Source organism: Siphateles boraxobius, unplaced genomic scaffold (assembly GCF_051911475.1).
Source record: "Siphateles boraxobius isolate OS27281-9 unplaced genomic scaffold, OSU_SipBor_1 5, whole genome shotgun sequence".
Taxonomy (NCBI): domain Eukaryota; kingdom Metazoa; phylum Chordata; class Actinopteri; order Cypriniformes; family Leuciscidae; genus Siphateles; species Siphateles boraxobius.
The window spans coordinates 29251337-29275883 of NW_027509141.1; the positions used below are offsets into that span (position 1 = coordinate 29251337).

At 37.3% G+C, this 24547-nt stretch overlaps 1 long non-coding RNA gene across 1 annotated transcript; it reads left to right on the forward strand.

The window, feature by feature from the left end:
- The first annotated feature begins 1381 nt into the window (after positions 1-1381).
- Positions 1382-12025, forward strand: LOC143712116 (uncharacterized). The gene is made up of 4 exons (XR_013195000.1): positions 1382-1566; positions 7642-7751; positions 11403-11479; positions 11989-12025. It is a non-coding gene; the product is annotated as an uncharacterized LOC143712116 (long non-coding RNA).
- The last annotated feature ends 12522 nt before the right edge of the window (positions 12026-24547 follow it).

A 24547-nucleotide genomic window follows, 5' to 3' on the forward strand; every position in this document is an offset into this window, starting at 1 on the left:
TCATAATTTTTAGTTGGGAGTGTTATGTTGACAGGTAGGAATCAGATTTCTGTTGATGCATATAGACATTGCGCAGGTATTTTATTTTGTACAATTGGGTGACCAGGTGTCCCCGTTTTCTGGGAACTGTCCCAGGTTTTGGAAACTGTCCACCAGCTGTCACCCTAAATGTCCCCGTTTTGCGGCTTCTTCAAAACAACCCGCAAATATAAATATATTGCAAATACCCTAATACTCCTATAACCAATATTGCTCCTATTGGTTATAGGAGCAATAGTGTAGTGATTATTTTCACCAACAGATGGCGCTGTGTGTGTGTGTGTGTGTGTGTGTGTGTGTGTGTGTGCGTGCGTGTGTGTGTGTGTGTGTGTGCGTGCGTGTGTGTGTGTGTGTGTGTGTGTGTGTGTGTGTGTGTGTGTGTGTGTGTGTTTGTGCACGCCACTACTTCATGAACATGACCTGGACTAGAGCAGACGTCATTATCGTCAAATATTTTTATTTATCATATCATATTTATGTTGTTTTATTTTTGTAATGTGTTTTTGTAAAGTCATAATTTTTCAATATAATATTGTATTGAACTGCTTGCTATTTACAATGGCTACTATTAACTGTTTTCAGTGAGTGAATTTACTCTTTATTCAACTGTATTATTTAATTTATTTTGTATTATTTAGGTTAAAGATTTTAATGTAATGCTTTTTTATTTAATATAATCTAGCACAGTCATGCCTCAAAACTCTGCTTATAACCTGCTAAAGTCATTCTTCTGCTTTAATCCAGTTCAAGCTTAATATTGTGCTCTTGATGAAAATTAGCTATCGTTATCAATGCCGGCCAGCCTGAAAGAAGACTTTTGATATAGTACATAGGCCTTTTTAAAATGCAGGACACACAAGGCCGCCTTTTTAACATGCAAGACACACCTGTATCTTTTAAACATGCACTGCGTATGCACCTCTTTTAAAGATTCAAGGCACATGGGTGTCTTTTGAAATATTTTCTGAAATCACAGATGGGCCGGTCAGCTGTGTCTCCTTCACTCGTCTGCCTTTGCTCCATGACTTCATCGGACCATGCAAAAGCTGTTCAGTCTACTGCCTCGCTTCATTTTAGGGCACACACTCAACAGCGAGCAATGTTACACAGCACTGCGTCTGAAATGATGTCTCAAGTATCTGATTGCTTCAGTCCCATGCTTCCATCACAACTTTCAAGCTTGCTCAAATTGATTGAACTTCCAAATTTGTCACTGTGAAATAGGTTAGCAAGTAGAATCACAGAAGCCCTAATTAAAGATAGGATGCAAATATATTCATAATTGTGTTGCTTTATCTCGTCTGCACTTGACGTTTCTTTACAGCAAATGTGGGAAATGACATGGAGCTTCAGAGAGGGAGGAAAGAAATAAAGAGAAGTGAGATGGAAGAGTTCTAATGTGCATTAATTAGGTGTCTGCTGAAGACGACAATGCAATCTAGAAGCTTTTCTACACGTGCTCTGTTCCAAGAGGCATCATTTTAAGAACATCGTATGCACACGCCGACACAAAGGCTGTTTCAAAAGGTAGGCAACTTAATTATACCTTGTTTTAGCCAAAAATACCGGCAGCATCGAATATATCCTTCACTGAGGCGATCTCAGAATGCACTGTAATGAATTTGGTGGGAAAAATAATTACATTGTATTTCAATAGTCCACCGTAGACATTCTACCAACTAAAAGAAACTTTGCAACTGCATGTCAACTAAGGTTACGCTCAGAATGCAGGCAAATGTGGCCCAAATCCGTTTTTTATTTATCTATTCATTTGCTCATACCTGACTCAGATCTGTTTTTCTCATGACGATGTGAACAGCTCAAATCACTTGGAATTTGATCTTTTCACATCTGTTTTGGGCCACTTCCATATGTGGTCCTAAATCCAATACAGGTCAGATGTTTTGCAATGACACCTCAGTCTGAACAGTCAAATCGGAATTCATGCGACGTTTGTCACTCAAGATCAACATTCATCACAATTCTGCACTCACTGGAGTCAGATTTTACAAACACAAAGTTATCAAGAGAGTTGCTAAAGGTAGTTGGTGAAGGACAGGGATGTGACAGAACTCATAAGTGACGGCTCTATAAGCAAAACGTGGGCTTGAATCATAAATGTTTAAAAACGTTGCTCTCTTTTTCCACATCCTTGTCTTTGTTTTTTATATTGCCGGTACATAAATTCGCTGGCTTCTGCAGCAGATCACGCTATAAATAAATGCACAATTGCTTACTTTAATATCCTATGTGTTTACTTCCAAATGACAGCTTGCTGCGTGACGTCTTTTCTTAACGTATCGTTCTTTTTGGCATGCGGGTCTGTCCAGGACCATGACTGTTCGCATTGGAATCTGATATTGGCCACATTTAAAACAACAATGTGAACAGCTATACAAAAAACAAAACAAAAAAACACATATCTAAATCAGAATTGAGCACTTGTCAATTTACGTTTTAAGTTGAAGTTTTAGTCATTACTTTAAATGTTTCACTTTTGACAGTCAACCTTTCGAATTTTCCTTTACATTATTTAAGTGTCATTTAGTATTTATAATTTATTTTAGCTTTAAACTTATAATTAGTAGTTTACCCGAATACTTTGTTTTAACACTGATACATATTTTTAATACTGACAAGTGTCAATAAAAAAGTGTAGCATGATCGAAAACGGGCTGTTGTTACCCTTATGTGCGTCACATCTTCATCCTTGTGAGTGAAGTCTGAATAAGGAGCATTATTTGTATGCCGTCTAGATTTTCAAGCCCTGTAGAGCGTTTCAAATCAGACATCCCATGCCTAAGAAGGTATACTCACTAGGTTTTGAAACAGACCTACAGTCTTTGATGTGGTTAAAGCCTCCAAAAGCGCCATGCATCAAGCTGAAAAAGATTTCCATTTCCTCATCTCCTCCATCAGTTTCCCCCCTTCCTTTTTATTCTCTACATTATAACTGGTTTGTGTCCAGTGTAAAGGGTCGATTACCTTCACATTGCACAAAACACCTTATTCCTTTTCTGTTTTTATTCTTCCACACCCATTTTTTTCAGACTGTCTCTCTAAATCTTTAAATGTATCTCTCACAGTCTGTTTTCCCTCTGGTCTCCTCTGCTGGTTTAAATTCTGAACACATGTGCACAAACAAACACAAACGTTCATAGATTCTCAATTTACTGATAAAGGCGATAAATGCCAAACATTGTTTCCCTAGAAACCTCCTTTACCCTCCCCCTTCATCTGTTGCACCCCTGTTTTCTCCACCTCTACACACCACTATGTATTAATAAACTAACACACTTATCTAATCAACAGAAGTGTATGCAGGGAGCAAACATGTGTGTGTGTGTGTGTGTGTGTGTGTGTGTGTGTGTGTGTGTGTGTGTGTGTGTGTGTGTGTGTGTGTGTGTGTGTGTGTGTGTGTGTGTGTGTGTGTGTGTGTGTGTGTGTGTGTGTGTGTGTGGGCGTGTGTGTGTGTGTGTGTGCGTGCCTGTCCACTACAGATAATCCTGCAAATGAGTCCAGTGCCAGTGTCACACTGCGTGCAGCTCTGTTGGCTGGCAGCTTGGACAGCAGTGTGGATAGAGAGAGAGAGAGAGAGAGAGAGAGAGAGAGGGAGAGAGAGAGAGAAAGAGAGTGGAGTGCTGTGTTGTGAACACAGCTGCGGTGAGGTACAGAGATGTTCATGTTAATCCATTTTCAAGGCAGACGTCAAACAGAGTCTAACTGAGCTAAGCTCTCCCTCTCCCAAAACGGACTCACACACAGCAATTGATCCACTGGATTCTGTTTGTTTTTTAAAAGGAATGTTTTCCTGAGGTGATTTAGTGAGCTGAATGGGAAATTAATACATATTTATGCCCCAGTCCAGCCTCTAGCCGTCCATCGTCCTCTACTGCGGGCCGAAATTAAAGTAGTAAAATTAGAGGCCGTTTTCACAAAACTTTTTCAACTAAAAACCGGAAACTTTTTTAATGCGTTATGGCCATTCATTTAAACTGCAACAGCGTTTTGGGGGCCTGAAAACAGAAACTTTTGAAAACCGTATTCAAAGTACAGGTTGTTAACATCTCTGTGTTAACTACAAAAACATTGATGTCATGCGCATGAATATTACGTGTTCAGTCTATAGGCACATAGTGTTTCTTAATAAAGTGACACCGCAAACTACTGGCCTGGCATTGGTTTAGTCGAATAAACAATCAAAGACTAGTATACTACATTGTTATCATATGACCTCAATATGTTACATGCTTATTTATTGCATTAGTGATTTTCTTTGACAGGATTGTGGAGAAACAACAGGAAAGTACAGGGAGAGAGAAGGAAAACAGGATTGGGACAAGTTCCAAACCAGACTCAAAGTCGCTCTCTTAAGAGCGTAAAAGCTCTTTATATATCGGAAAAATGCACTATATGATGAAATTTTGCATTTTTGTCCCAATTTTGTGTAAAAACGAAATGGTCTCAAAGGTGCTTAAAAATGTTCCAGTTATTGGTTTGACAAAACTAAAGAATACCAAAGTATTTACACTACCGTTTAAAAGTATTGATGTCAGTACGTTTTAAAAAAAAGAAATTTATACTTTTATTAAACAAGGATGCATTTAATTGTTCAAAAGTTACAGTAAAAACATTAATAATTTTACAAAAACCTAAAAATGAAATGTATCTAATTTTCCACAAAAATATTTTTGTGCACAACTGTTTTCAACATTAATGATAATAATAATAATAATTATTTTTTACAATTTGTTAATTGTAATAATATTTCACAATGTTACTATTTTTGATCAAATAAATGCAATCTTTTCGAGCATAAGAGACTTTAAAAAAAGTGGTAGTGCCTTTTGACTGGAATATTATAATTATTACAAATAATGATCGGTATAGTATTGATTCAACAAGTCTGCATTCAAAAAATGCCATTAGAAATGAAATATAATCTACACTCAAAATCAAATTGAATGATAATAAAGGGGATATTAGTTCATCCATCACACTGGACATTGGAGATCAAGTTGGGTGCATTTTATTATGGGAACAGTATTCCATGCTGTATTGTATGCATATTTTGGAAAATGAGTAGTTAGTATTCCATGACATGTATGTGGAAAAGCCTACATACTAGACTTTGTCTGATTCGGCTGCAACAGGCTGATAACTCAGTGGTAGTTTTCACATGTTTTAACCTGACATGATCGCAAGAACTAGGTGAAAGAGTGTCATCACACACACTGCTCCAGGATGCTGTCCAGTGAGAAATGTGTATGACTTGATGTCAAATGTGAGTTCAGGGCACGTGTGTGTGTACGTGTGTGTGTATGTGTGTGTGTGTGTGTGTGTGTGTGTGTGTGTGTGTGTGTGTGTGTGTGTATGTGTTTGCGGGAGAGCTTGTGTTCCACAGAGCATAACCAGGCGTTGTTAATGAATTAATGACACAGAGACAGACACAGGGGGGTTTTGATTAGATAATAATACCGTGACTTGTGGCTTCATGGGAGGGAGTTTTAGACGGGCGGTAAGACGGGCACTCTTGGGAGGTGTAGTTTGCTCAAGATGTTCACCAGGCCCTGCTGGAACTGCCCGGTAAATCTCTACTGACAGCTTCCAGAGATTAGAAATTTGTAAATATGATTGAAATTGTGATGTGCTGAGTTATGAGTATAGAAGTATATGAGGTGACCATACAACCATTCTAATCTAAACTTCATTCATTCTCACATTATCCATCAGAAATCATTCTAATATGCTGATTTGCTGCTTAAGAAACATTTTTTTTTACTGTCAATGTTGAAATCAGTTGTGCTGCTTAACATTCTTTTTTTAATGGAAACTGTGAAACATTTTAAAAAAAAGATTATTTGATAAATAAAACATTCAAAGGAGCAGCATTTAATTGAAATAGAACTCATTTGTAAGATTGTAAATGTCTTGAATGTAACATATTCATATACACATACATACAATAATAATGTTGTGGTGAAATTTTCTTTTACATAAATAGCTAACAGAAAATTACTTACTGAAAGGTCAATGGCAAAAGATAATGCAGTCGAAAAAATAGATGGTTTATTTAGAAATGTAAAGCTATTAAATTCTAAAACACTTACGGCGGTTTTGAGAAATTGGAGATAGCTTTTGTTAAAGATTGTGGTAGATGATGGATTTTGAAGGCCACTTTAATAGAAAAAGGATACAAATCCACCAGCAATAAAAGCTCTTTGTGAGTCAGTGTAAGTAAATTTCAAGTTTACTAATTGGTTTAGATGAGATTTTTATGATAATCACTTCTGTCTGACTTTCCATACACTTAACACGCATTCTCCACACACTCTGTTCGGACGAAACTAGTCTTCAATGAGGAGATCAGGTAAATTTGTGTTTGTCAGATGTACTTGAATCCCTTCTGAATCAAACATGTCTGTGCTTTCCTCACACAACCTTGGTAAAAATGAATGAGCTAATTATTACCTATTGTTATTTGGCTAGTCAGGGATTCTATGGGAAATGTAATCCTGGTAAAAAAAAATTTTGTTAACATTTTTTTTACCTTCTTCGAATGCCAGAACTGAAGCTAAATTTCTTGTCAATTTCTGGTATTCAGAACATTACAGGTAATATAAGGTGTTGTATCAAGTGACAGTAAAACATTTACAACGTTAACAAAGGTTTCTATTTCCCCACAAAAATCATTAAATTGCACAACTGTTTTCAACATTGATAATAAGAACAACAAAATCACCAAATCAGTATATTAGTGATTTCTGAAGAACCATGTGACTGAAAACTGGACTAATGGCTGCAATAAATGGAATAAATTACATTTTAAAATATATTAAACTAAAACAGTTAACAATATTACTGTTTTCACTATTTTTGATCAAATAAATGCATCCTGGGCATAAGATACTTTAAAAAAAAAAATTATTATAGAGACCACACTTTAGAACGTTTGTGTACAACACACATCTTCAACAACACACATTCCCTCTTTAGTAATTACTGTACATAGATACAGTTAAATTTAACGAATCCCATCTGAATAGCTCTTTACAATGTTATTTACATGTCCTGATGATATACACTCTCACCAATCATCCTCACATCTGTTACATTAACTTTCACTGGTTCTCTGCGGGATCACAAACTCCTGTGTGTATGTATGTGTGTGAAAAACATCCCCAAGGTCGGTGTGTGTGTGTGTGCCTGAAATGGGAGCAGGAACCTCTCGGTGGCCTTCGTACAGTAAACACTGCTCCTGTGGGACTCTGTTCAACTGTTGTCCTTAAACCCAAGAGAGCTTACTTCACACATCTCATCTGTAATCATGTAAAGCAAGGTTTACTAGGGGTCAGACTGAATGACCCCTCACAGTGCGCAACAACATCAGCAAATCCCACTGCTGAGGAGAGAATAATGGGAAATCTGGGGAGCGTCAGGGGGTTCTGCACTTTCATTTAATCAGGAATGGTTCTGAACTACTATCTTACACTACAGTTAGCACTTGTTTGATTTAAATTAGGTCACAGAAATTGAGCATGGGTTAAAAATTCAGATGATGTGCAATGATATTTGATTCCCTTTGATTGCTTTTTCCTCCAGGTCTTTCTAGCTATGAAAAGGGAACTAATCAGCTTATTTAACATAGCTCCGCACTCCATATTGACACACAGAGAACGGAAAAAGAAGAACCATGGGTCCTGCAGATTAGGGTAAGATTGAATTTTGGAAGATTAACTTTAGGCCTGAAACAAATGACACAGTTAACCCTCTGGGGTCTGATGGGGGTTTTGAGTGTACACAAATGAAAAACTGTCCCTTTACAGTTTCGAATGATGTCCAATAATGACGGTTCTTAGCGCTGTTATCAGGAAAAAATGCAAAAAATGCACCACTGGCGTGTTCGTCGACCACAGAGGGTTAATTTACAAACATGGTTAGACCCGGACAAAGCTTGATCAATTCTGTCATTATTTACTCACCCCTCATGTATCTCTAAAGCCATATGTTTTCAATGTTTTTTTCCATGCAATTACAATGAACAGGGACGGAAGCTTTCAAGCTTCAAAACGGACTTACAGGCTAAGCTATCATATTACTTTAGAAGATTTCTCTTAGTGACTTTATAATACTTTTATGGTGCTTTTGCGACTTTTGGATTTTTACTTTCCTCCTGTTAATTGTAATTGTAAAGAAAGTAAAGTCCAGCACATGTAACGGACGCAGGCCAGTAAGAGCTATGCGTGTAAACCTCACTCCTCTGGCCTTGTCACGCTATAGCGACTGCTGTTTTTTCCGTCCTTTTTAGCACACTTGCCTCCCACGCCAGAGACCCCGTTTCGAATCCTGCTCGGAGCGGGTCGAGTAGGACCGGTTACATTTGTTGCCATGACCCGAATGGCAGTGAAGTTTCGGGAGGTGAGTGTAACGGACAAAGGCCAGTAAGAGCTGTGAATGAAATAATAATAATAATTCATATCATTTATATAGCGCTTTTTCTCATGCACTCAAAGCGCTTTACATAAAAGGAGGCAATCTCCTCTACCACCACCAATGTAAACCTCACTCCCCTGGTCTCAAGAGGCACCCTAGCGACTGACGCTAGCGGATGCGGTCTTTAGCGTCCTTGTTAGCATGCCCACCTCCCACACTGCAGAGCCTGGCTCGACCGGTTACATACAGTCTGCATAAAATCTTCTTTTGTGTTCGACAGAATAAAGGTTTATCATTCAGGTATGGAACAACATGAGGGTGAGAAAATAGTCACAGATTTTTTATTTTTGAATGAGTTTAAACATTGTCTAGGAAACTAACTGTTTTGCCCTTCAAATGTGTCAGAAACTCAAATGCTGTAAAATATTCTTATTCATTTTGTTTATTCACCAAAATTTACAGCACAGTTTGGTAACCACTATAATTTGTTGACCAAAGGGGGATTTTATCAGTAAATAAATGTGTGTTGGTTGTTGTACTACATTTCAGATCAGACTGTTGTGAGAGAAATATGCGAGCAAATTGATTTCTTTGCTGATTAAGATGTATATGGTCTTTTGGACCATTGGTATTATAGCAAGAAAGTGATCATAAATATAATGTAAGCACATAGATCTCTTTTACAGGTGAACTGAAGGGAAGTTTATTAAGTGCAGGGACAGGACTGCTTTAATCAACATTTGTAATTTATTAAACGCGCTATAGGAATGGGCCTACTTGCATCTCTGTGTGTATGGGTATGTTAGTGTGATTACTTCAGTTGCTGTGTGCACGAAGTTTATTCATAGTTTGGTTAAATTAGCTCTGGTTATGGGACTAAGCAAGTGTTTATGAGTTTGCATGCGTGTCAGTTTTCAGTTTCAGCATTCGGTTGGGTTTGTTACTCTCTAGAGTGGGTTACAGCAGGTCTGTTTCATAATTAATATGTCACTGTGTTTAACATGCGCACATGTTAGAATTAGCAAAGCTGTGTGTCAGACTAAAACAGGTCTGTTACCACCGCTGTTTTGCCACAAGTATGTAATACTAATTCTGTTCTCAACAGGAAGGGATATGTTAACATTGACTAAATCCCAATTTGCACACGAATTAGTATAAGAATACAGTGTGTGTATATATATATATATATATATATATATATATATATACAACGTTTAAATAGCAATAGATTATATTTACACTAAGTGAAAATAGCAGCATTTTCTTTTCAATAAGTATAAATAGTAGTAATTTACAGTATGCTATTTATACGTTTTGCACATCTGTGTTGCACATTAAACGGGGTGCAATAATAATGTGTAAATGCCTATTTATTAAAATTATTATATTGTGACCCCTAACAGATAAACACTTAATTATTAATAAACACACATTAGACACTTTATTTCCACTTGTCAAATATTTTCTTAATTTTTATTGAAAATACCTTTGAGATCTTATATGTGATGGGAAAAAATTCTGTGGATGTAAATGCCGCCTTGATGCCAGAGGTCAGAGGAAAATGGCCAGACTAGTTCGAGCTGATAGAAAGACAACAGTAACTCACATAACCACTTGTTACAACCGAAGTCTGCAGAAGAGCATCTCTGAACACACAACACGTCAAATCTTGAAGCAGTTGAGCTACAGCAGCAGAAGAACACACCGAGTGACTCCTGTCAGTTACGAGCAGGAAACAGAGGCTACAGTTTATACAGACTCACCAAATTTGGACAATAGAAGATTGGAAAAAGTTGTCTTGCTGCAACATTCAGATGGTAGGGTCAGAATTTGGCCTGAACAACATGGAAGCATGGATCCATCCTGCCTTGTTCGGTTCAGGCTGGTGCTGGTGGTGTAATGATGTGGAAGAGAAGAGAGCGGAGGAGGTTTTCTTCATAAAAGTGTATGAAGTAACTTTTCTAGTGTGGTACATACTTTTTTGGTAGGAGTATGCAAACAAGAGCTGAGGCATTATCTTCCACAGTGTGCTAAGCTAGCTGTATGCTTTATCTCTGAGCCCGCTGTCACATATTTGAGGTTATTTTCCCTTCAGTCCAGGGGTTGAATTGGAGTCGCACATTTATATAATTAAAAAGAATTTGTTCAAGCCTGACAGTGCAATTATGTGGTTACATCTAAGCAATCTTTCACACACATAAAAGCTTCTAGCGGTTATTAACCAAATATTGCTGTACAAACAGCCATTCACTGTGGTGCATTTTAAAAATTAAACTGGAATAAAGTGTTGTTATATGGTGGTCTGAGCATAGTGAGACATTTCATCTGGAAAATAAGTATTCAACAGAATAAAGAAGGGGAAAGTGTTTTGGATTGCATCCAGTGAGCCCCAAAGCTTAAGAAAACATTTGGAGACAACTGCTGTCTGATGATTAATTATACTTTCATAGCTTCATAATTAGTCATATTCTACAGATTCGGCTAATTCCTACATCAACTTTGTTAGCTTTTTCCGTTATTTGCAATTTTTAAATTGAATTTGTTTCTTTCAAAAGACTACATTCATTTTATTACCCCTATTATACATAATAGCTATATTGCAAAGAGTTATTCAATCTATACCAATATGCATTGAGCATTGAAGTGTATCTCATGAACCAGCTGAGATGTATCAGATCTTCCCCTCCACCAATGCAGTTACATAAATGTTAATATAGTTTTACCATGCTTTTAGACATACAGTACACCATGGTAATGCATTGAAAATGAAATGAATGAATGAATGAAATGGACATTTATTTTAGTAAATTGACATAAAAGTGAAAAAAAAAGATATAATTTGCTTTGTGAAGTAAAGCGAGTGGAAAAATCACACTTAAAACAGTTGAGTTAATAATTTGAATGTATGTTGTTTTTTCTTATGTTGTCAGTTATCACTGCGCAGCAAGTGTGAGAAAACAGTATAGAGACCTCAACACATGGCATGAGGGCAACCATCAATGGACAGGTTCGTATCTTTGACAAAACATGGCACCAAACATGACAAAAAATATCAGCAACAATTTTAAATAAACCTGGCAAACAGTGAAATAATTTAACCTTATTGATTATTCATGCCTTGGTGTATGTTAAGAAACTTTTACTTATTTTATATCTGTGATATTTACAAGAAAAAATCTAAATAAATCTAAATAAAATATAATCAAAGCAATAAATGTGTAATATATAATATAAGTATAAATAATACTTTTACGTTATATTATTTCTACAATAATTGAGTGCTAATTTACCATATTTAAATAGTACATTTATTGTGAAAACATACTTTTTTTTGCTATATTTAATTATATTAAGTCATACAGCTAAATATTTTTTTCCCAGTATCATATTTTTTGAAGCATCATGTGAATATCATGGCACATGAAATAATACGCAGCCCATTTGTCTCGCATGTGAACACTAACAGTAACGAAAACGTACAGTGCGTTGCTGATAATATGTGGTTTTCTCCTACAGGAATGAAAATGTTTGAAAATGCAACACGGTCTATGATTTAAGAGCACAGGGAGACTAGAGACACACGACACCTGCTCCGCCTCCTCAGATGATGGCTGGCTCTGCTGATGGGTCTTGGGCAGAGAGGGTTTGTGGTCATCATTACCATATCACACACACACACACACTGATGCATATACACTCTCATACAGGTCTCTGGCTACAATCCAATCAGCAGAAGAGGTTGTGGGTAGAGGCAATCTTGTGATGTTTTAGGGGAAGTGGGACTATAATCATGGCTCTCCATACATAAAAATTCTATCTGTCTCTCGTTTTATTGTACATGCATACACTCTCCTTCTCAATCCTCTAAAGTGGGCCCGAGATCACAGGAATAAAAATGTGACAGATTCGAAAAAGCATTTCCTGGTAATAGTCATTCTTACATGAATAGTGCATGGCAAGCAAAGAGCGATGAGAAGGAATAGTGAAAAGAAATGAAATGAATGCTTAGTTCGATTGGGATGGATGTTTTCAGTGCAAAGGTTTATATCCTTGCACTTTCAAGTAGTTGAAGTGAATTTTGGAAGATTTGGGGGGAACGAGGCAGTTGGGTGTGTAGGAGAGATATGCAACATTTTGTGGTACTCTACTCAAAGAGAAATGAGGTAAAACTAATACTCATAATTATATTTCAGGCTGTCTACAGAAATGGGATGTAAGGATCCACAAATCATAGAGCTATTAAAACATGACAGAAAAAAAGTTGGGAAATTTGGGATCATATCAGTGGGTAAGTTGAATTATTGTGTGGAAGATAGAATATGAATAAGAACATAAATTCGAACTCATATGTGCACATTTCCATAAATCAGTCAAGCAAAGTTTTAATATTCAGAATATTTAAATGTAGTGAAACAATATTTCAGCATTACTCATATATTATTCTTCTCGTATTTTTTTAACTTTGTTTTTGTGATATTAATCATATTTAAAATATTTTTCATGCATTTGAAGGCAAAGATTACTGTCACACTTTACCCCACAACCTCCATTTTGGTCGGGAAAATTACAAATAATTGCTTTATATATTGAAAATTCGCAATTTTGACTTATATTTTTAGAATTGCATGTTTAAGTTTTACAGGTGATACGATAGGCCTTTCTAAATATGGTCACGTGCACACTTGTTTTAATCCACATTTTGGGTCAAATATGGACAAACCCAACCATTGAGTTAAAAATGTAATAAAAAATGGAACCTAATGGCTGGGTTTGTCCAAATTTGGGTTGAAACAAGCCAGCATTTTTAAGCGTGTAGCATTAAAGTACAGCAGGGTTCATGGGTCACGTGGAGATTTGCTGTCACCTTGCCTAGTCTCATCTCCCTCCTCCTCTCAGGCAATTCGCCCGATTGCATGTTGATTTATTAATTTATTTATTTTGCCTACCTTTGTTCTAGCGCTCTCTATGAGATTAGATGAGTTCAGTTGGCACTGCTTTCGCCATCCGTCTAATCTGTGCGCTGTCATACTGATGGAGTGAGAGGGGGGTCAGTCCTCATACAAGGTTAATCAAGCATTTTCACAGAGCTGTTGTTTCTTCCCTGTAAACTCTAAGAGAGATAGGCCCACGAAGCTGAGCCGTTGACATCTATACTGTCACGTTAACGGTATAAGACTCAGCCTAAAGTGGCGGCGCTCCTCTTTATGGAAACAGACATACAAATCAGGGTTGTCCACTCTGTTGCCCGGCAGAAAATACTCAATGTATTATGCAGTCTGAGAAAGACAATAAATCAGATGACCAATCGGGCTTGACAGTTTGCAAAGTAGCTCTCGGATCAAGGAAAGTTTCTTTTAAGATAGAGGGTCGAAAGACTGAAAGATAGAGCAATGGTTTAAGGCATCGTTTGTAATGAGAGGTCAACTGACTCGTACCTATTTTCTCAATGCAATATTATTCTGTGAAAAAAGGACGACAGAGGCCAAGATTGAACTAAATTAGACTTTATATGGCCTGACATATTTTGATTTAACAGCTTTTTCAGCACGCCAGGCTTATTTTTTTCTTTTTTGACTTCTCTTTATCTCGAATGCCCCGCAATGAAGTTTATTATCTGTAATGCGTTTTTCACTAATACATTGGGATGTTTCATTCGAGCATTGCACAAATTTCAGTGCCCCCTAAGATCTGAAAACAAATTTGTTTCTTAATGGAATCTACCAGCACATCTAAATAAAGTGTAATTAATGTAATGTTTGTGGCGCTTGACTTAATAGGAAGACAGGGGTTGGAGAGAGAGCAGCTAGCAGTCAGAGAGTGGAGTGATGCTACACAGAGCTACATTTTCCCATTTAACTATGGTTGCCATGGGGTGATTTCTAAATGTCATTTCTGTGTACTTGTAAGACACATACAGAAAGAGACAAAATTCAGAGAGATGTTTCAAATGAAAGCGGGCAGGTGAATTGTTTCATCAAAGGTTTTTAACATAGTGTACTTATACACATGATGCTGCTTTTGCTTCAGTCTCATAATCCTAAGTGGTGCGTACTCATGATTAATTTTTAAAACATGATTTTTTGGTCATATGTGACATGCCGATTAAAATAGATTTGCTGACATTCCAGTAGCTCAAACAGTATGCATGGCACTAGGAACGGGAGGGTTATAAGTTCAATTTCCAGAGAAGGTATGATAAAAATGTGTGCCTTGAATGCACCGTTATTTGGTTAAAAGCATCTGGCAAGTGCACAATTGTAGCTGTAATTTAAATGAGAATAAAGTGGCATTAAAACACATTGCTTCATGTAGGGTTCTACTAGACCCTGCACGTATGAGAGACCAATGAAAGAAATATGAAATGTGTGTGTGTGACTGTATACATGTATGTATGTATGCATGTATGAAGAGTTCAGATGCAAAAGCCTCTAAGTGCCATCGGAAGTTTTCTTCTAGAATGATCATTTGTATCAAGCTTGTATATTTAAGTTCAGTAATTTCACTTAAATGAAAATTAATAGGTAATTTTCATTGTCATTTAATTAAAAATTACTGAACTTAAATATACAAGCTTGAAAAAAATTATCATTCTAGAAGAAATTTTCAGATGGCACTTTGCATCTGAACTCTTCATATATATTATGAAGTTTTGTATTGGTATTGGTATTGGTATTAGTATTGGATTGATTGGTTGTTTGATTGATTGATTGATTGATTGATAGGGTGAAATGTGAACTTGTGCAGTGCAATCAAGCTGCCTGTTTGTTAAATCATATTTATAAGGGGAATGTATTGTTTTTTTTGTCAGATCACTAATTGAATAAGTAACCCATTTTTTGCAGGAACTTTACCATGGCAGATGCTGTCAAACGTCTCTAACAATTGTAAGAGTCTGAGTGCTCACTTCTGTTTTTGTTGATAGCTGCTCTATCATTCTTCCTTTGCTCTCTTCCACACTCACTTCTTTTTTTGTCACATCCTCCGTCTCTTTCTCGTCCCATGCTGTGCAGGTGTCCTGTTTTCTGAATATGGGGCTAGAGAGAGCAGAACTGGTCTCTTTACTGAAGGAGTCTGTTAATTAAAAAAAACTATCACTATCAGAATCTCTGCTGGGTTTCCTGCCTCTTTCATTCCCACATTCGATTTCTAGCGTTACTGCGTCTGCTTTCATCTTTCCCGGTGCCATCTCTATCCTCTTTGCTCTGTATTTTGTTATTCTCCTCTCTCCTTGTTTCTCTCCCTCCCCTCGTGTGTGTATCGCAAGAAAGCAAAAGGGCAACAAAAAGTTAAAGTGAGGAAAAAACAAAACTCTTTAATATAAGGCTCTCTCTCTGAATCGTATTTCTCTGGGACTGATGATCTGACAGTCTCAATTACATTTCCTCCGTTCTTTTGAGAGAGTGAGTCATGGCAAAATCGGAGAAGCGCCACGTTGTTCCTCGCCTGCTCTTTAACAGGCTCTCAAAGGACTTCAAGCCGAGGCTATTTTACAAGAACATTTTGCATTTAGCAGTAATGGTCAGATGTACTGAATACATGTGCTTGTGTAGGTCAGCTATTGGACTGAGGATAAAAGAGCACCCTCGTTTTTTTTCCAACAGTGTCGATGTGGATCTTTACCTGAACAAAAAGACGACCGGGACAAAAACAACATTATCTCCTGTGAAAGCGCCAGTCTTAAATGAGCCATTGACCATTTTGTTGTATAACTGTGTTCAGGTGGTCTATCTTGAGGATCCCGAGGTTCAGAGAAGCTCTGTTTGTCAGAAGCCTCCCACCCCTCTGCTCGCCCCGGAGCACACAGCCACTTATCGGCCTTTTTCCCCCCCACCGCTCACTCAATCTTTTTCTCGTTTGACTGTTGAGGGGGTCAGTGCAAAATTGAACAAAAATGACCACTCCGTCTGCACTACGGCGAGTACACAACTGTCCGTGTTAGAATGTCACGGCAGAAGAGTTCTTGTAGCGTGATGAGTCACACTCACAAATTCAGTCCTGAGTGCCGCCTTGTTTTACGCTTGTGGCTTGGCCTGTACGTCAGGCAGAAAATGGACTCGAAAATGCCTAGGAATGGGCAAGGGTCTGGTCATTAAAACAATAAGAGATCTGGGCTGAAGAGTGTCCACTCCACGGCCACTCTGATGGACATCTCGTACCTCTGAGCGCAAAATATCACTGCACGTTTCCTGAGGCGTGTGAGTGAAGGTTGAACTAGCCATCATTTAGATGAAAGATCCACTCAGTCACTGTAACCCACTCTTGGTGGTCCTCCTCATCTTCATCATATCAACCCAGGCCGAAGTCCTCATTTACCACGTTGATGTAGATTAGTCCCATCTGAGCGCATTGCATGTCGTCGACTGCACATGAGCTTTTAAAATCTTAAGTTATAGAGAGTGAATATTAGCGGCGTCCTTATCTGTCAGATTAATCTGGCAGAATCAGATCTGATGTGCCATAATGGTGTATTTATACCGCAGTGTTTCTTGACCTATTGATGCAAGGATCTTTCTCTTGTTGAATTTTCTTCTGCTCAAAGGTTGTTTTTTTGTGGCTTGTCTCTTTGAGAGTCCAGTTATTGCGCTAAGGCAAAGATCTATCAGTTTAAATCCCGTAAAGAGTGTTTATATTAGACCAGAGTTAATACAACAGTCTACTAAAATTTAGGTCAGTGGTTCTTCAATTATCCTCTGACTAGACGGGGACCGTTTTGTTTATAAAGTAATTATTCAGCTAATATGACGTTTCCATTAGTTTCTGCATGCGTTTATTTATGCGCCCGCTAACTCTTGCTAGCGGCTAAAGCAATTAAACGCACATCTCTGTAGATAAATACAAGACGAGTACGTCGAGGCGCTTGCAAACAGAATCCATTAGCGTACAGGGCAATAATTCATGCATTTATCGTGTCTGATTGTTATTTTTTAATCTGCATTTTATTTACATAATTCCAGGCTCATTTCCTTTGCACACAGTCACATATGATAAAAAATAATTGACTACGTTTTTGGCTATATACTTCTTAAGATTTCATGTCAAACCGTAAACTGCCTTTTTTTCAGCCACTATTTTGTGTTTGTTGCATGTTGGCTCTGTCTGACATGTCGCTGTTGGGGTTTGTTCAGATAACCGTATCACTCACTTGTCACAGTGAGAGAGGGGTAGACAGCAAAAAAGAAAGATGAAAAAGGGTCTCTGTGAGGGGCAAAATGTGCTTTCTCGCTAAATAAAATATTTATTTATGAGAAAAGCAACAGGAAAACTAGACATTGGCACAATAAATGCTAACCAAATTCATTCCTATTCATCACAACCAATCTTCAAGACAGAGGTTGTCTCATATTACACGTCTTAGTACCCTATGATGCCAATCAGTATATTGTGAACACAAAGTTGTGTACTAGCAAGGGCCTTGATCCACTAAATGTCAATTGTAAAAATATATGTTGTCATAACCTATCGATCATATAATTTTTTACATTGCTTTAACTCATCAAAATAAGTTAAGAAATGTTCAACTTTTTATGTCATACAAGATTCAACAAACTTTTTAACAGTGTTGGGACACTGGTTGTACAATTATGTATATGGTCACGCATTAAAATTTAGATGTATAAGACACCATAGAAGAGTGATATCTGTCACATTACCACCAGTACCATGTCTTTGTAAATCAGAATTGGTGTTTAGAAGATTGGATGTTTTTGATTTACCTCTTTTCCTGCCAACTTTTGTTTGCCAGCCACTTCCAGCTGTTTTGATCATTTACACAAAAGTTTCATGATCCCCAGAATATTTTGTTATATGAATATATGAACATATATTGTGAATTGAATTGTATTGTGAATATGAATTGTATGAACAAATACAATATATATATGAATATAAAGATGAAATTTGTCAATGTTTCGGACTACACACACATATCAATTACGTCAATGCTTATCAGCATGGACTAAAAGCCACAGAATTCCAATTTTAAATCCATTGGGTCTTTAAAATACACAGTGCCATGAAGAAATATGTTTGAAAGTATTGTTCTCCATTTCTGATTAAATGATTGCTGACTCACTGGGCAGTGGACTGAAGTAGGGAGCTGACTGAGACAGACCCTAATTTTAGGTCTTCACGTTTTCCGTCACTGTTTTCTTCAAAAAAACAATTCGAACTGCAGTTTTCTTGTGCAACTTTGAAGTGTGATGCCGTGTGTGTGAAATGGATGTTGCATCCTGTGCTTAAATGTGTGTTGTGTTGTAGTGGGTGCTTTAATCTGGTGGCTCCTGAGAGCCTGGTCTCCAATCTCAACAGCATCTGAGGGTGTGTGAATCATACACACCCTCACACACATCACCATTACCATTAGAGAGCTCTCTCTCTCTCTCTCTCTCTCTCTCTCTCTCTCTCTCTCTCTCTCTCTCTCTCTCACACACACACACACACACACACACACACACACACACACACACACACACACACACACACACACACACACACACACACACACACACACACACACACACACACAGACAGAGTATGACCCCGCTGTGTGTGCCTGTTGAAGATGGATGGAGTTAGAGGGAATGAGCCCTGTGTTACCTGTTACCACGGTGACTGCTGATGCTTCTCTTTCCTTGCTGTGTTTTCCTCTTGAAACACCATTTTCTCTGACAGCATGATTGCGTATGGGTCTGTAAAACATTTGCACTATTATTAGACGCATGCATTGTGTAACTAAGAAAGATGTGAGAGAAAAGGTGGTGTATATATGTAAAAGAGAAAAGGAGGGCATGTAGGATGGAGGAAAAATAAGTTTATACATGAATGACAGAGAAACAATGAGTTTGAGATTCAAATATTGAAGTGAGCATGAAATCAGAATTCACCCTATGAAATTTACCCATTCAAGGTCCTTGCATTGTAAGGGATGAGCAGTAGAACTAATAGTTGTGTTGCTATTCGTTTAAATAGGTAATAGTGTCGCTATTTGGTAAATTGAGTAGGGTTTTGTTGGCAAAGCTATTTTATGAAGTACTGAGAGGTGCGGTGTTGTGATACTCGACACTGTACATGTTTCTTGACAATATTTCAGTACTAAAGTGTGTATAAAATATTCTCTGTCGGCTGTTTAGAATCAGAACAAGTGACATCTGATAGTGGAATAAATGACTCTTTTTCAGTTGGTTCTTGGTAAGAATCGTTGTTGAGTTTGAATTGATCAAAGCAGCTCCAGTGTAAATTGTTATTTTTTTGTTTACCTTTCAGATTATTATTATTTTTTTGCTGTTCATTATTATGTAATATAGCTGTTTTTCTTCTTCTTTGTAATCATTCAAAAATTGACCTTTTTCTTCATCTGGAAGTTTTAGAGCCATTGCTTTCCTGAAATACATCTCTAAAATGTTTCCAGTTAAATAAACATTTTAGAAAATGTCTTTAAGATGTTTATGATTAGAATGTACACTCTTTATTGGTATCTACTGTTCTATGAAGAAACATCAACATCCATGGAACATTTGCTTTACTCAAAAGGTTCTGTATAGTGAACAAATGTTCTTTAGATTTAAAAAAAATATATTTTAAAACACTAATGGTTCTTTTAGGAACTTTTCATTGAAAGGTTCTTTTGGGAGCCAAGAATAGTTCTTCTATGACATCACTGTGAAAACCCACTTTTATAGCCTTAATTTTTAAGTTTGTATTTAAAACTGCTTTTTTAAAATGGTTAATCAGATGTTTGTACACAACAACTGAAGTACGAAAGATGTACGTGTGCTATTTATCCTCTCAAAATCATTAAATTGTGACACATACCCTGTAAATAGGACATATGAAGAAAAAAGGAACACCATGAGAGAGAGAGATTTGGAACTATAATTCCTGAAAGCGCACTGCAGCGAGACAGAGCGAGATGAGACACACGGTGCATCCGTGAATACCCATCATGCAAAGATCACAGCATGCGTTTATAAACATGTGGCTTCCTCCTGCTGATGTGTGCAACACTGTTCATTCAGCACGCCTCACGAATCCACGCTGTTAGCACGAAACCGGAAAATACATATAATTTGTCATGACGAACGCTTGTATGAAACATTTCTCAAATTGAGATCAGAGGCAGTATAGTTTTACAGTTATGAATTATACACTGTTTATTGTATCCCATTAGATGGTCGTTACTGCACATCCATAATCTCTAAACATTACATTGTGGTATCAAAACAGTATCAGCAGCATACAATTATCCAATATTGATTCCAGTGCTGGTGCGATTTAACAGCACCGCCAAGCTTTTAAAATCCCAGCGGAATTCATCATGTGCAGGTTTTTCACATCTCATGACAACATGAGTTGCAAAAAGGTCTCCAAACACTGTCAGCCGAGTTCTTGAGATCAACACACATCAGCTTTAACCGCAGTTCAAAATATAATGGTTAGAGAGAACTCAAGCATGAACATTTGACAAGGCTCCTCACTGAGAATTTGGGTTATGTAAAGGCTGGCTATTGAAAGAGACCATACAGAGACTTCATCTATCAAACTGATGTGAGAGCTGGACTTGTCTAATCGCAGTGTTGCACAGCAAATGTCACATTTTCTGTGACGCCGTGACAGCGGTTTATGCGTCAGTTATCAAGCTCTGCTAAAGGCAGGCTCTTTAAGATCCTCGTCCAGTAAGTACCTTGATGTCGGCTTCAAAGCGTACTAGCATGTGGTAATGGAGGGAAAAGTCAAGCAAATGGGAATTTCTAATGCATATAAATATGGAATACAAAAAGCAATGTTCTTGAACATTAAAGTGCATGCATAAAAATGTATATACAGTAAATGATTTGTTGTGTTTTTCTGCACATAGATAATTGTTCTTTCTGCTGGCTGTGGACTTCTGCTAAGACATGCACATGGAATATATATATCTCATATTATGTGTGTGTGTGTGTGTGTGTTTATTTTATTATATTTGATTTAATTTCAATTTATTTTTCTGATGCTGAAATGGACTTCCATAGTTACAATACAGATTTTTGGCTTCCGATTTCTGATTTCTTTAATGTACTAGACTGATATAAACAGCAGACCATAGATAAAACTTCATTTAAAAAAGGCTGTCAGACATGTGAAACACATGTTTAGAATTCTTGAAATTTCATGACCAGGTGACACCAACTTTATCACCATTAAGTTCCAAATGTGTAAGCGTAATTTTGGCACAGCAGAAGTCGAACACAATATGTTGGTGTGAACCCACCTGCTCAGATGACAGCGTATAAATCAGAGTTTACACTGCAGATTGACTCTCACCCTTTCCAACTCTGACTTTATGGCTTCTTTGACTTTGTGATGCTAGTTTCCAAACACGTTTATCTCAATTCAAAATTGTCTGTAACTGTTTGTTGGTGTGACAAAACTTGCTGAACTAGCCATTGGAGGACCATCAGGGAAAGATTAAAAACTGTTTAAGCCAAAACTATTGGCACACAGTTTTTTCCTGTTACTCTGCGTTCTGTTTGCTTATAAAGCGCATATATGTTGTGTGCATATCTGATAACATCCAGATTATTTTAGAATTATTTATATATTTTAAATGTATTTATTGAAATTATATGTATATAATAAATATAATATTTATTGATATTATATTTATTTATATTTTTAATTACCTTTTTTATTTTCAGATTTTCACAGAGTTTTTTCAAAATAAAGCCTATTGCATCATATTTGATGCACACATTTCTATGTTTTTTCCATTTTTAATTTTTTATATTTTGCCTATAAGTTTTTATAAACTGTTCCATTAAAACAATTCTGATTTGTTTTTCATTCGTCAGGCTTTATTTGGTTTTAGTAAAGTTTTAGTAATTTTAGTACATGCTTTAGTCATTTGTATTACTTTCTTTTTTATCTCAGTATTAGTTTTAGTCATTTTATGAAGCTACTTCAACTTTTTAAGTTGGTTGTCAAAGCAACATTTTTGATCTAATATTTATATTTTGTTTCATTTCAGCTTTACTTCAATTACTGAAAAAGATTTTTAATAGTTATGGTTAGGGTTAGTTTTATAACAATAATGTAACACTGGTAAATTACTTAAAAGATGATAATTTCAGCTCTTGTAAACACCATTTCCTTGTCTTGTCAAGTTTTAAAATGTATCTGATTTTTTAAAATTATTTTTTGTTGATTTTTTCTCCGTTTTTCAAGTAAACGCACTGATTGATTGTAGTTTTCTAATTTAACATGCAAATTTTAAGCTAATTTAAAATGCATAATTTTTCTGTATCTTTAATTTTCTGTTGATTATTTTATTTCATATTTTCATATCTTTTTAGCTAGGTAGAAATATATTAACTGTAGTTGACATTTGGTATGCTCTTAGGGTTATGCATATGCATTTCTAGCAAAGCCATGAAATCCTTTAAACGATGACGATTGCCTACAAACACTCGTTCTAGCAGCATTAAGGTTAAGCAGGACATATCTAGAAAATCGGACTTTTTCTGTATTTAAGTGCTATAATCGGGTCCCTGGTGCATCTACCAACACAGAAAACATGAACAGTGACAACCCAGTAACTTTGTTTGGGTAAGCCTTTCTCTGCAAGCATGTCAAAAAATACCCGATCAGATTTCGCTCCCCTCCTGACGTAGGAACCAGTGGCGGATGCAGAACGTGACAGATGGGTGGGCCTGGATTAAGTCGAGGTGGGCCTGAATCTAGGGTTTAGTAGGCTATATTTATGGAGATGAGAAATAAAAACCGCACTGTACAGCTATGATCAGCTGTTCGGCCGAGCTTTCGAAGTTGTTAATACGGAAAGACCGAAGCTGACCGGTTGGTTTTAGTCAAATGACCTTGCGGCACTCTCTGAAAAGTTGAGATGTTTTTCATCTCGCCGCGGCATATAGGCGCGCCTGGAAAAACGAGCGCGCTGCAGCCTGCACCACATGCGTATGGCAAGCAGTGTTGCCAGATTGGAAATGTCCAATTATCGTACCAGAAGTTCAAAATGATCGTATTTGGAAGAACTTTATCGTACACGACGTAAACGTACAGAATACAGCTATTTATCCCAACATGTAGGATGGATTAGATGGAGTAGTGTTGACGTGCGGGCCGGGCGACACGTGTGGTGCCTGTGTGTGTGTATACGTGCTTGCGTGCAGGCAGGTGAGCCTGCAAAATGATTCTGGGTCAGAGAGAGAAGCGGTAGGATGTGTGTTTGGACGAACGACTGAAAACTCTGAAATTATCGTACATTATGGGATTTTTTTCATTATTGATCGTACATCGTACAGAGGTCAAAATTATCGTACAAATACGATAATTATCGTACATCTGGCAACACTGATGGCAAGCTAAAGTATTCATAAGGCATGCGGGACGCGCGATTTGCCATAAAAGCGCGCATTCTTAACGTGCACTTTGTGGTCACGGAAAACGCGCGCCAGAAATTTGTGGTTTTTGCATTAAAAAAAAAAGAATGTTTGAAACTTTATTGTAAAGTGTTACCGGAATTACAACTGGAAAATTTGCGAGATGTGTCTCGAACGAAGGGATAAAGGGACTGTCCGAGGTGCTGAAATAAAAAACAGTGAACTTGAAACCGAGAGTTGTTTTTCTTTTCTTGTTACAAAAACACTTCAGAGGCATAAAACACCTTCAGACAGAAACAATATCATTTAAATAGCAGATCACACGTCGAGGACGCACGTTTTGATGCAAAAAACGCGCGTTTCTGACGCGCTTTTTCCGTGACCACAAAGCGCACGTTAAGAACGCGCGCTTTTATGACAAATCGCGAGTCCCTTGGCAGTCGAAACGCATGCGTTTGACGAGTCAATCAGATGCCTGACCACGTCTTTCACGACCGCGTCACTTCCATTATGAGCGCGAACATCTGAAATAACAAACTTGAGCGCGCAAAAAACGCGATATGTGAACGGGCCCGTCTTTGTCTTTCCAAGACACGGTGTTCATGTGAACAATGAGCCTCGTCCCCTCTCCTTGCAAGGGTGTCAAAGTCTGGACAAAATATGTACAGTGACATGACATAACTGCCAGATTCAAACTGTGCGTT